At 39.2% G+C, this 11698-nt stretch overlaps 1 long non-coding RNA gene across 1 annotated transcript; it reads right to left on the bottom strand.

Annotated features, from left to right (window-relative positions):
- Positions 1-2548: 2548 nt before the first annotated feature.
- LOC139142263 (uncharacterized) lies at positions 2549-11409 on the bottom strand. The gene is made up of 5 exons (XR_011554342.1): positions 11142-11409; positions 5938-6011; positions 5358-5494; positions 4996-5068; positions 2549-2875 (listed from the first exon to the last, which is right to left on the bottom strand). It is a non-coding gene; the product is annotated as an uncharacterized lncRNA (long non-coding RNA).
- Positions 11410-11698: the final 289 nt, after the last annotated feature.

Below are 11698 nucleotides of genomic sequence, written 5' to 3'. Positions count from 1 at the left end.
TGACTTTGCTGAATGTATTCGATAGGGATGAAGAAGTCAAGATAGATACTGTGTATTCCTCAGTCAAGATATCAACGTGCCCAACTTGCATGCTTCAATGTCTCCAATGAGACCAGGTCCTAGTATTGAGATCAGAGTGTCGCCTACACGCTCGATCGCGAGTCAAAAATACATAGCCAGGGTCAAGGCAGAAAAATTGCTATCCATAGCCATGTTCGTTTCCTTCGAAAAGAAAAATTAGCCAGAGTCAATTCCTTAGACAATTCATAGACCGTCCTATGAAAAGAGCAAGTTTTCATTAATGCAACATTGCCTCTCACTCTTTAGTTCGTGTGATGTCATGTTACTCTGGGTAGTAACTTAATCGAAATAGCAAAAATAATCAACAATGATGAAAAGAGTCTTCAGTCAGTGAATCTGAAAACTCACACTAAAAGTGCAAATGATATCCTTCATAAATCAAGATAGTGTATCAATCATCAATCAATCATCAAATTTATTTCACCAGAAAGAAAAAAACAACTACAACACAAAAACAAATGTCAAAGTATACCACGTTACAATGTTTCTGGTGAGGACCATAGAAATAGTCCATAGAGACTAATCTAGTCCATGGCCCGAATCTCAAAGAAAAAAGTATAAGAAAGCAATCATACGTAAGTATATGAGACAGACGGGTGACAGCAAATGAGTGGTAATTGTAATAAAAAAAATAAAATAAAATAAAGTGTCAATCAGCAACAACAAATATATAAATATAACACTAAAATAAATATGACACTAGAGTTTGTAAAATTAATTTAGTAAATAAGAATGCAATTCCGTTTTGAATAAACTTCTGGATTCTAGTTTCTTTAATGAAAGTGGTAAAGAGTTCCAATGTTTGGTAACTGCATACGTCATGTTATGTTGAATAATTCTAAGTCTTGTATGTGGGGCTCGAATATTATTGTCGGTAATTGAACGTGTTAGATAATCATGGGAGACAAGGTCAAAATAACGATCAATTCTATGGGGTAAATTGTTATGCTTTAAGTCAAAAATAAACATACATGAGTAATATTTACTTAACTTGTAAATATTCAAAATACGTAAATTTCGGAACAAAGGCTCAGAATGAGCATGAAAATCGGAGAAGGTGATTAAGCGAACTAGCTTTTTCTGAAGAAGGAAAATTGGCTCAAGGTAAGTCTGATAGGTGTTTCCCCAAATTTCAATACAGTAGGATAAGTGAGGTAAAATAAAAGCGTTGTAAATATGAAGAAGAACAGATTTTGGAACAAAATGTCGAATTTTTGAAATAATACCCATTTTCGGTGTAATAGCTTTTACAATTCTCTGAATGTGTGATTTCCAAGAAAAAGAAGAATCAATATTTACACCAAGATAACCTGCTGAACAAACATTTTTAATAACTGTAGTACCGATACGTAAGTTACCCTCAAAGTAACCCTTCTCTGGGGTGTTTTGATAATCATATAGTTTGTTTTGTCTGCATTTATGGTTAATTTATTTCCCTTACATCATTTGTCGATCTCATTAAGTTGAAAAGTGACGTCATTCAAATTTATTTGCTGGGCACACTGCAAATTTTTCTGGTTTGCCGGCCAGCTAAATTCAAGCCAAAAATAAACCGGCTTGTTTGTCAGTAAACGGATTGTTTCGAGTTGTGAATTTTGGCTTATATTTGGCTTTCTGGCATGCCAAGTCTGGTTTCTGTGCATGCCAGTTTGGGTTTTGATACGGCATATATACATGCCAAGTAAAGATCACTTCAGCTTGCCAGTAAGCCAGTTAGTACTGAACAATGGTTTACAGGCAATCCACTCTTATATGAACTGGGCTTTAGATACTGTGGCTTGCCCATATACCAGATAATGCTGAATAGTGGCTTATTTGTAAACCAATACCACACTTCTCTGGCTCAACAGTAAGCCAATTCTGGTTCCATCTGGTTTGAAGATAAGCCAATATTACTGCAATGTGGCTTACAAACAAACCAATTTCTGACTAATTATGGTTTACAAGCAAGCCACTATAAGGATTCCTCTGGTTTACCAACAAGCCATTACAAGCTGGCTTGCAGACATGCCACTCTAGGGCTTTTGTATGGCTTGCTGACAAACCAGTTCAATATTGGCCATATTGCTGGGGGGAGGGGGATAATTATGTCTGACCATCCTTCAAATTTAAAATGGATTTCTTCAAATTTTGCAGACACAGGGGAGGATTATCATCCATGGAATGGCCTATTGGGTCCTCTATGTGATGGAGCTACACAAAGCAGGACTGTAAAATATCTGAAACACAAACAACAGCTGAAATAGTTAGAAATCCTGCATGCAAGCTACATTAAAAAAACAACAACAACAATCATCAAAATTAATTTCAGATTAACATTTATTGCAATTTACAAGAAATGAAACAGTAATTGTTGCAACATAATTAAATCTAATACTTACAAGGGTATACTCCCTGAAATGACATTCTTATGAATGCTACTTGTAAGATCATACTGATAACATAATTTGATGTTATAAAGTTACCTCATGCATCTGATGCAAAATTGCTAGCTGTTTCACCGGGAAATCCCCTGTGCATTACAGACCACTCATAATTGTCAGCACATTTAGTTCACATCCCAGCTTTGTCAAGCCAGAAGTACTCTACAAATTAACAAGTTCCTTTCAGACATCTGATGTAATTAAACTTTGAGACCCTAGATAACTAAGCAAACCCAGCATAACATTGTCTCTTTCCATGCTGCAGAAGATTACACCTTCAAGAAACAACACAAACTGCTTGCTCCTTCATAGACGAGCATACCTAAACAGGGCTGCTGCTTTGCATCTCTTCCTCGGAGTTTTCCAGTATCCTGGAATGTAAAAGATGTAAACACTTTAAATTTGAGGCACAAGGTTAGATCATGGTAAAACACTCAGTACCAAGCTACCAGTACAATGAGGGCAAGGCCTATCTACTGGTATGTTTAGGGAATTTGTGCAAGTATATTGGAATGTTTATTGGCAGCATTCTAAATTACAGTCATGTTCTTAAACACATATTTGACTGCAGGTACACTATTATCAAGTCTTTCTTGGTGCACCAATAATCTGACATGACTACTCAGGGTAAAGTCTCTTAGCATGAAAAAGAGAGCTCTTACAAGTTATTGTCAATGTCATAGGCCTTGCTGCATCACTGCACTTGCAAAAATGTGTAAAACTATGGTTTGAATGTCATGATAATGAATTTTAAATCCAGAATATCAAAATGAATATATTACAAGGCAAGATATGTTAGAGTCACAGTGCAATGTGCTTTTGAGACTTGCAAAGAAGCTGGAAAGACTTTGAGAAAGCATTTTATCACTCTGGCTATGCAACAGCCATAATTGATGATATACTTCACATGTATATAGTTTGAAATAAGTAAGTGAAGCTCCATTAACTGTAACTACTGTTTATCATCTACACTTTCTTGGACTACTTTCCTCAGCATACTAAAATGCCAAGTATTATGTTTGTAAACACAGCCTGTATTTTTATCATTTTTATAATTGACAAATGAATTCTTGTCCAGCCCTAAATGAAATTTCAACAATAACAATGCTACATGTACATACTGTACTGAGTAGCTAAACATTGAGGATTTCATTATGCTTCAATGACTTGAATGGGAAACTACAGTTGATAAGCAGAACAAAAATGCTGGCAGAAAGCCCCCAAGTTGTGGCTAATGGAGATCCGAACAACAGAACTAAGCCATAATCTACCAAGTAAACATATGATTCATGTGAATGAGGGTATGGTTGATGGTCATATCTGCCTTTATCTTGAAATAAATTGACAAATGCAGATTCGACATGGCCATGTCCTTGTACAACATCCTAGCACAGCTTTGACGAGCACTCTGTGTACCACCCATATACCTGACAACACTGTAGCAGGGGTAATTTTATACACATCCAGATATAGGAATGTGTGCTGTATGTGTGTGACATGCCTAGCACTATATGCATGTACCAGATGTGCTGATCACCTCCCTCTACCAGGACCTGTGTTCAGCATTTGAGGCATAGTGAAATTTTCAGCTGTGAAATTTTCAGCCCCTTTTTACCCTTGTCACATAAAAGCTTACTTCCCTGTACCAGCCTTATTGTAAACACACAGTGCAATTGTGCCTATGCAGACATTCATGTACCAGTTATGTTGGAATTTCCCTATTACAGAACTGCATGTACACATTGCTTCTACAAGGTTGATTTGGAAGCAAATTTTGAAGCTCATTTTTTCAAACCCATGTTACGGTACATGTACTATTTGCAAAACTATTGTACAGGACTGTTGACACACTAGGTACATGGATGTGAAATGCAGCTGTGCTACTTATTTTTCTGACTATACTACACTGAGGATATTATTTTAATAGCTGGTAGTCTATGTAGCTTCCAGAGCTGGTACAGGTATGTGCACATCCCTGAACCAGCCCTCAGAATGTAAAAGGGCTGTGAGAGATTTCCAGTGTAGATTACACGGACGTCGTTGTACTGAATCTGACAGAAATTATAAATCCAGCATGATGAAACTCCATCAGCTGTAGCCATTGGCAATTTCCAAGTAGTTTTGTTGTGTGTATATAGTTTCTTGTTCTACTTCTTAAAGCATAATGAATGTCTAACATACAGTATCAACCCAGTTTATATGTGTATAGCATGGTTATTGTTAAAATCTAATTTCAGTCTGGAATAGAATTCATTTGTCAACAATAACAATGGATGTTAAGCATGTACACAGTACATTGTCAAGCAGAACACTGGTATTCAAGAGACTGTTATATAGCTATCAAAACTGCAGTTTGTACACACAACAATGAAGATTGAAAATTGCTAAAACTTACAGCTAATGTCAGAGCAAACTAGTCAAGGCACATTATGTGCCTTGACTAGTTTGTACTGAATCACAGTAACAATTTTTTTCAACAAGCAATACTTACGTCACAACTGTTACAATTTTTCCAACTGCAGTTTTTCCACCAAAGACACTTGAGAACCAAAAATGTTTGATGCCTGTTTAAAAATAAGGGAAATGGCAAATTATGTTTTGATACACCAGACTAAGATTCAATATCATAAACCAGGTGCAAGCAAATGGCTCCCCTCATAAGATTGATTATAACAATAAAAAGTTTAAACAGGTCTGTCTGTTGTGTGACCACGACAAAGATAATATGTCACAGATATGTAATAACAGCTGAAATTTAAACAAAACCCAAAGTGTTAGTGTACTATGTGGAAATACGAGGAACATTCATGCCTGATGTAATTATTATCACTGCACATAACAATACTTGATCACCTTTTATATATTCGCTCTTTGAATTCCATATCTGAGGGCAGTCTTCATTCTGCTTACACATTGTACACAGAGAATCCATTGTTAATTTGTGGAGCTGAAGGCATTTTCTGTATCGAGTATGTTATGTCCTGGACAATCTGTTGAAAAAGAAACAAATAATTATCTATTACCGGTTAGTGGAAGTCAATAGTCACATTTGTATAGGAAGTTATTTGCTGGAAATGAATGATTTTAATATTTACCCATCTTGAGTGACAAGATGGCTCACAAAATTGTGTAAGCAATGTTGAAGGACCCAAGTTCAAATCATGCTGTGGAAACATAAATTTGCCTTGAATAACAGAATCAACCATTACATCTTTTTGGCCAAAGGATTTGTGAGGTATGTGTCTGTATTAAATCATCTAAGTTGCCAGTTTGAGGTTATTATCAACATAAACAAGAAATATATCATCCATGAAACAGTATGTTTGTTATTGAAAGAATGGCATGAGGATACCTGCAAATAAGCTGTGGCAAGTCAGTTTGCCTGAAAATAACACAGAAAGGTAGTGTGAAACAAATGTGCACTTTTACTCACTTTTTCTGGTAAAATGGGGCATCTCTTTACTGTGGCAATAGCTCTTGTTGCAGCTGTTTGTTGGTGTCTCCGTCCTATATAATAATGACAAAGGTTATTAAATGCAATTTTCCTGTGAACTGATGGGTGACAAAATTTAAATGATTGCCATCTTTCCGTTCAGGATGGACAATGGCAAGGGGTTATTAAATGTATAGCGGACTATGGACGACGTACACCGGGCGACGCATTCATGATCTACCTCCTCAAAGAATAGCCCTGCGTACAGGCATAGGGAACAGATGAAAGGACCCTGGGGTGGGGAGAGATTTTTTTGTGTGCAACGGTTTACCTTATTTGATTTTATTAATTTTGACTGTGATATTTCAAATAAAGAGTTCAACTCCACACCGTCTGACTGCTTTATTATTACCGACAAGTCCTTACCCAGGTTCGACATTCACGCTGGCCCACTATCCCGAGTCTAGTAACTTTTTTTAAGGACTAGTAAAATTATTTTGTTGCAAGTCCGACGGGATAGTGACTTTTCGATAAGTAGCTTTTGGTTTAAACTGCAAATAAACACGATCTACTGATCGTCAGCAACTTCGAAGTGCTCGGCCATTGAAAAACTACTGCGCCGGTGTTTTCACGCAGATAGTGTACATGGCCGGTGGCAATGCCGCGCCATTTGCCGCGCCGGTGGCACTGTGTATGGGGTGCGCACTATGCAATGCGCATAGTTCAATGGCGTCGTCCATTCCGTTTGCTAGCAACAACTCGCACGATCTATTTTCAGCTCTGATGTTTTACTAATGATGGAACGTGTTTTGGTTGGCTATACTCCCCCGGCTGTCAAATAGGCATGATCTACAGTAGCAGTGCTACGATGATAACGTCCGGGTAGGTGAATTTCAGGAGGCTTGGAAAACGAAATACACTTGGCTGTCCTATTTTGTCAGTAATGGTAAGGGGAAAATGTACTGCGAGGTTTGTCGAAAATTTGACGCTGTGGGCACCTTTGTGACAGGATGTTCGAATTTTAAACTAGATTCTGTTAAGGCACATGCCATCTCAGTTACTCATAGCAGGAATGTTGGTAAGCTGGAAGCCAAGCAGGCGAAACCTGGCGAGACTCGGGCCGATAAAATTATTCTATCTTTGAATAAAGAGGTTGTCAGCAGACTAGGTTCTCTTCAAAACGCCACATGCTCTCGCTAAACATGGCAGACCATTTTCCGATTTTCCTTGGTTGTGTGACTTAGATGAAGCAAAAGGTTTGAATGTCGGGTCTACGTATAGAAATGACAAAAGGGCACGATAATTTGTTTCTGCTATAGCCGATTGTGAGCGCAGCAAACTATCTTCTATGATTAATTACAGACTTAACCATGCACAGAAAGCATATGCAATGTTTCAGCAAATTTCTATGTCTGGTGACTAGTGAACAGTACTTTGGAAACCACAGTTCTACCATGTTTGACATTGACTTTCTTCAGTGGCTAGGATACTAGTCAGCAACAGTTGACTCCTAAATGTAAATGATATGTTTCTGTAAGTGCGGAGAGTTTTTCTTTAATGTGAAATAAAACATTTTTCGAACAACAAGTTATTGCCTAGTTATGTCATGAGACTTTCAGACGGGACTACCAAATCTTTTGCAGGACCACTGAATTGAACATTTTACTGGTCCTGCGGGATAGTGATCATTTTACACTAATGTCGAACCCTGCTTATCTCCTCTCCAACTTGTGTATACACCACTGTAATTGCTCCGAAAACATTGCCAACTTGCTAATCCGCTGTCCGTATCAGCGGATTAAGTGATTGAGTCAACACCACAGCCGTCACACACGTAGTAAAATAAGGAAAGGGTTGAAGATCACAGACACAGTGTCACAAAAAAACGCAAATCTGAGCAGATATAGAAGTCAATCGAAATTTAACGACTATCAAAAGCATCGCTATACCGATGAACTGTTACATGCCAAAGTACGCCGTCTAAAATGGTCATCTTGAGCCAGAAAACCAACCTACATTTTTGAGTCGGTCATGGTCCGATGTCGTCCGTAAGAGCGGAAGTCGGAAGTAGAACCTTTTGACCTAAAACCTGTTTATTTCCAGTCCAGAAGTAAACATATTTCCCATGATGCGTTTGATGTTACATAATGTCAAAGTTAGTACATCATGCTCAAAATGAGCAAAAGTTTTATAAGATCAAGCTACAGACTGGTTTTAATCAATCCTACAAAATCAAAACAAGGATTCAATTTGTATCCTTTTTGTCACAAAATGTTGCTAACGATGAGTTCGAGAATATAACCAAAACTTCTGTAAATCCTGCACGGAAAGAGCTGAAGGGCGAGGTATCACGTTTCCTGCCTCTGCATCTACACAAACCTCCTTGGTCAATCGAGGTGGTAGCTTCAACAGCCACAGACAAGGAGATTTTTCTCCTTGTAGCGAGGCTCAGACAGCATCAACCGAACCGAACACCGCTGCAGCTGCAGGCAGCTCAATATAGATTGATGTCATCGTGTATGCCAGTGTTATACACTATCCATATTCAGATATTATTCGATGCCACCATCGTCACCGTACATCTATAGCGTCTATCGTAAACGTAGCACACCATCATCGACTGTGACTGACTCGTTTGCCCGGCCTACCCGCTAATACATCAGCGACAATCCGTACCAATGAAGTTCTCACCTACAGCATGCCTCCATGCCTACAGGTACTCCAAAAGAACCTCCACAATGTGCACATCGTATCAACAAAACATCTTGAATGGCAAGGAACACGATTAGACTTCGATCCTAATATTAACCCCAGTTATTACCAGGATTACGAATTTACTGACATTTTCTTGCCCGTTCTCGTTTTAAAATGTTAGTGTGTTTTTCACTTCCGCGTCCATGTGTAGCGTAAATTATGTATTTTCCCCAAAGACGGACAGCCCTCGCTTCACTTTCCGAGAACAAGATGGATAAAATTATCAACTTTTTATTCAGTTTTTTGTTGTGTGCTGGTACTGCAAGCACGCCTTTTCAATAAAAACGATTTCATGGTATTTGCCACATTGTCTGTGTATTCTGTCTGTAAAAACGTCAGCGGCTGCGTTTAGGTTGTTGCGCGGCACAACAGAGGGTCCACGCTGACTTTTATATATTTTCGCTGTATATTGTTATGCACTTTCCACCATTATCATTCCTCAAACACGCAACTCAACGACGACAGCACATAATCTGAATGAACTGAAAGGATGGACTTAGCTTTTTAAAGTTCTAGGGTATAGAAAATGTAGTCAGGAACTTAACCTATGTCATCAAAAATTTTGTAACGTTGCTGTTCTCCTTCAGGCCGCCCAGATCATGTATTTTAATTTTTCTGAGCTGTCTCTCCACATGGCTGTTGTTATTGACCTTTTCACTTTTCTACATTTTCTCTCCTGATCGGTCGGACGGTAGCTTAGTTGATTTCATCACAGACAAAGGGCTTCAATTTCTCTCAACGAGAATAGTTTAAGCGTCCACGGTCGTAGATTTCAGGTTTCCGATTTTTTCCAAATATTTTCTCTCCACAACGTCCGATCGCACCAGGTCGTGGCTGTAAAGTGTTGAATTTTCACGACATTTTCTCAACGACCGTGACTTTCAGGTATTCGACTTCATTTTCTGTCCACGACCGGTAGAGGTAGTGGCCGAAAAGTGTTAAAGTTTTCCCGACATTTTCTCAACGATCGGTCATGGGGTTATGGCTTTCAAGCTTTGACTTTTTTCCCCGGTAATTTTTTTCAACGACCGGTCGTGGCTATATAGAGTTGAATTTAGCCCGAAATTTTCTCAATGATCGGTCATGAGGTTATGGCTTTCAGGTTTTTTTCTTTTTTTCCCGGTAATTTTTCTCCATGACCGATCGTGAGGTCGTGGCTGTAAGTGTAAAGTGTGGAATTTTTGCCAACATTTGTCTACACGACCGGTCGCTAGGTTGTTGCTTTCAGTAATTTCTCTCAATGGCCGGTCACTAGGGAGCTCCTTTACCGTTTATTTATGAATAATAGTTGTGTACCTTCCTGTTTATTTACGAATTCATGAATATTTTAAGCGTCCACTAGTTTTAACGGACGACATCGTGACACTGTGTCTGTGATCTTCAACCCTTTCCTTATTTTAATGCGTGTGGGACGGCTGTGGTGTTGACTCAATCACTTAATCCGCTGATACCGACAGCGGATTAGCAAGTTGGCAATGTTTTCGGAGCAATTAATACACAAGTTGGGGAGGAGATAAGGACTTGTCGGTAATATATAAAGCTGTCAGACGGTGTGGAGTTGAAATCTCTATTTGAAATATCACAGTCAAAATTAATAAAATTACTTGTAGCAATAAAGAAAACAGTCAGACAGTGTGGAGTTGAACTCTTTATTTGAAATATCACAGTCAAAATTAATAAAATCAAATAAGGTAAACCGTTGCACAAAAAAACCTTCCCTCCCCACCCCAGGGGACTGATTTCTTCCCCCTATGCTATCAACAGGTCTGTGTGTTCCCGGCGTTATAACTTACGGCCTCCGCATAACTGGGGTCTCTGCGGTCCGGATGAGGACCGCAAGGAAAACGCTGTCTTTTTGGACGAAATTCTGCTCTATCAGGGCAAAATCCTTTTCCTGCCTACCTTAACCTCCTTACCGACCCGAGGAAAGATGCGATTAACTTCTCCTAACATCCAAAATCGCTCGTTTCTGAAACACAACGTACTCGACAAGTTGTTTACCCACGGGGATCGCCATTTTGAATCTCGCTGCAACAACCCCAGTTATCTCCATATAGACCGTTGCAGAGCTAGCTAGTGGCGAGCCTGGAGGCCGTATAACGCCGGGAACACACATACCTGTACTCAGGGCTACTCTTAGAAAAGCTCCTCGTCGCTGACCAGCTGACCAGCGTGGACCAGCGTGGACGATTTCGGGGAAACACATTCATTCGCGGTCGTGAAAAGCCATACAAACACGATAAACATACACCCGTCCATGGTGTGGCGGTATGTCGAAGACATGGCGAATAGTTGTGACAAGGAAATTTTCACTTTTTCCGACAATACTCAAACGCATGTATGTTACTTAAAATGGTTCAAGCTAGCCGATATGCTTTGAGGAAAAAATAAGCGCGGTTTAAATCAATGACTTTGCAAATCTTCCACAGAATACGCAAAAACAAGCTTACGTTTGATTTGTGCCGGCTGTGCATTCCAAGACGTCGGTTGCAACTTGCATCTGATCATGACCCGTGTATATGTGGTGGCGAATAGCTATCGTTGAGGTACATAACGAGTTCTTGCTTGCGAAGTAATTCTTCATCGGCGACGGAAGCCATTACTGTCGACTTGTACCGGAGAACGGAATCGTAAGCGCTGATACGATCGTCAGTAACGCCTCGGCTATGTACGGTGCGAAGGCCAGTGTAATTCGGATTTTTGGCGGGCGCGGTATCATATCAGTGCCACACAGGAATTAATACGCAACTAAAGTGAAGGGACGGGGATTCCAATAGCCAGCGGTCCCTTTAAGAGTACGATCAATCAACAAGTACTATAATTCTTACATATGTCACGGAGATATAATATCTATGACGAAGTTTAAACATTGGCTTGGTGAATCATTGTGTAAAATTGAACTATTTTAAAGTGCAATGTTACAAAGGGTGAAAGGAGGGTCAAAGGTTAAGGACTTCCTCCTTGTACGCTGTTTTGGTAATTTGAACGACCGTCTGAATATCAGTTG

This window comes from Ptychodera flava, chromosome 10 (genome assembly GCF_041260155.1).
Source record: "Ptychodera flava strain L36383 chromosome 10, AS_Pfla_20210202, whole genome shotgun sequence".
Lineage (NCBI taxonomy): Eukaryota > Metazoa > Hemichordata > Enteropneusta > Ptychoderidae > Ptychodera > Ptychodera flava.
The sequence above is the reverse complement of the archived record's forward strand: the minus strand, read 5'-3'. Positions and strand labels throughout refer to the sequence as shown.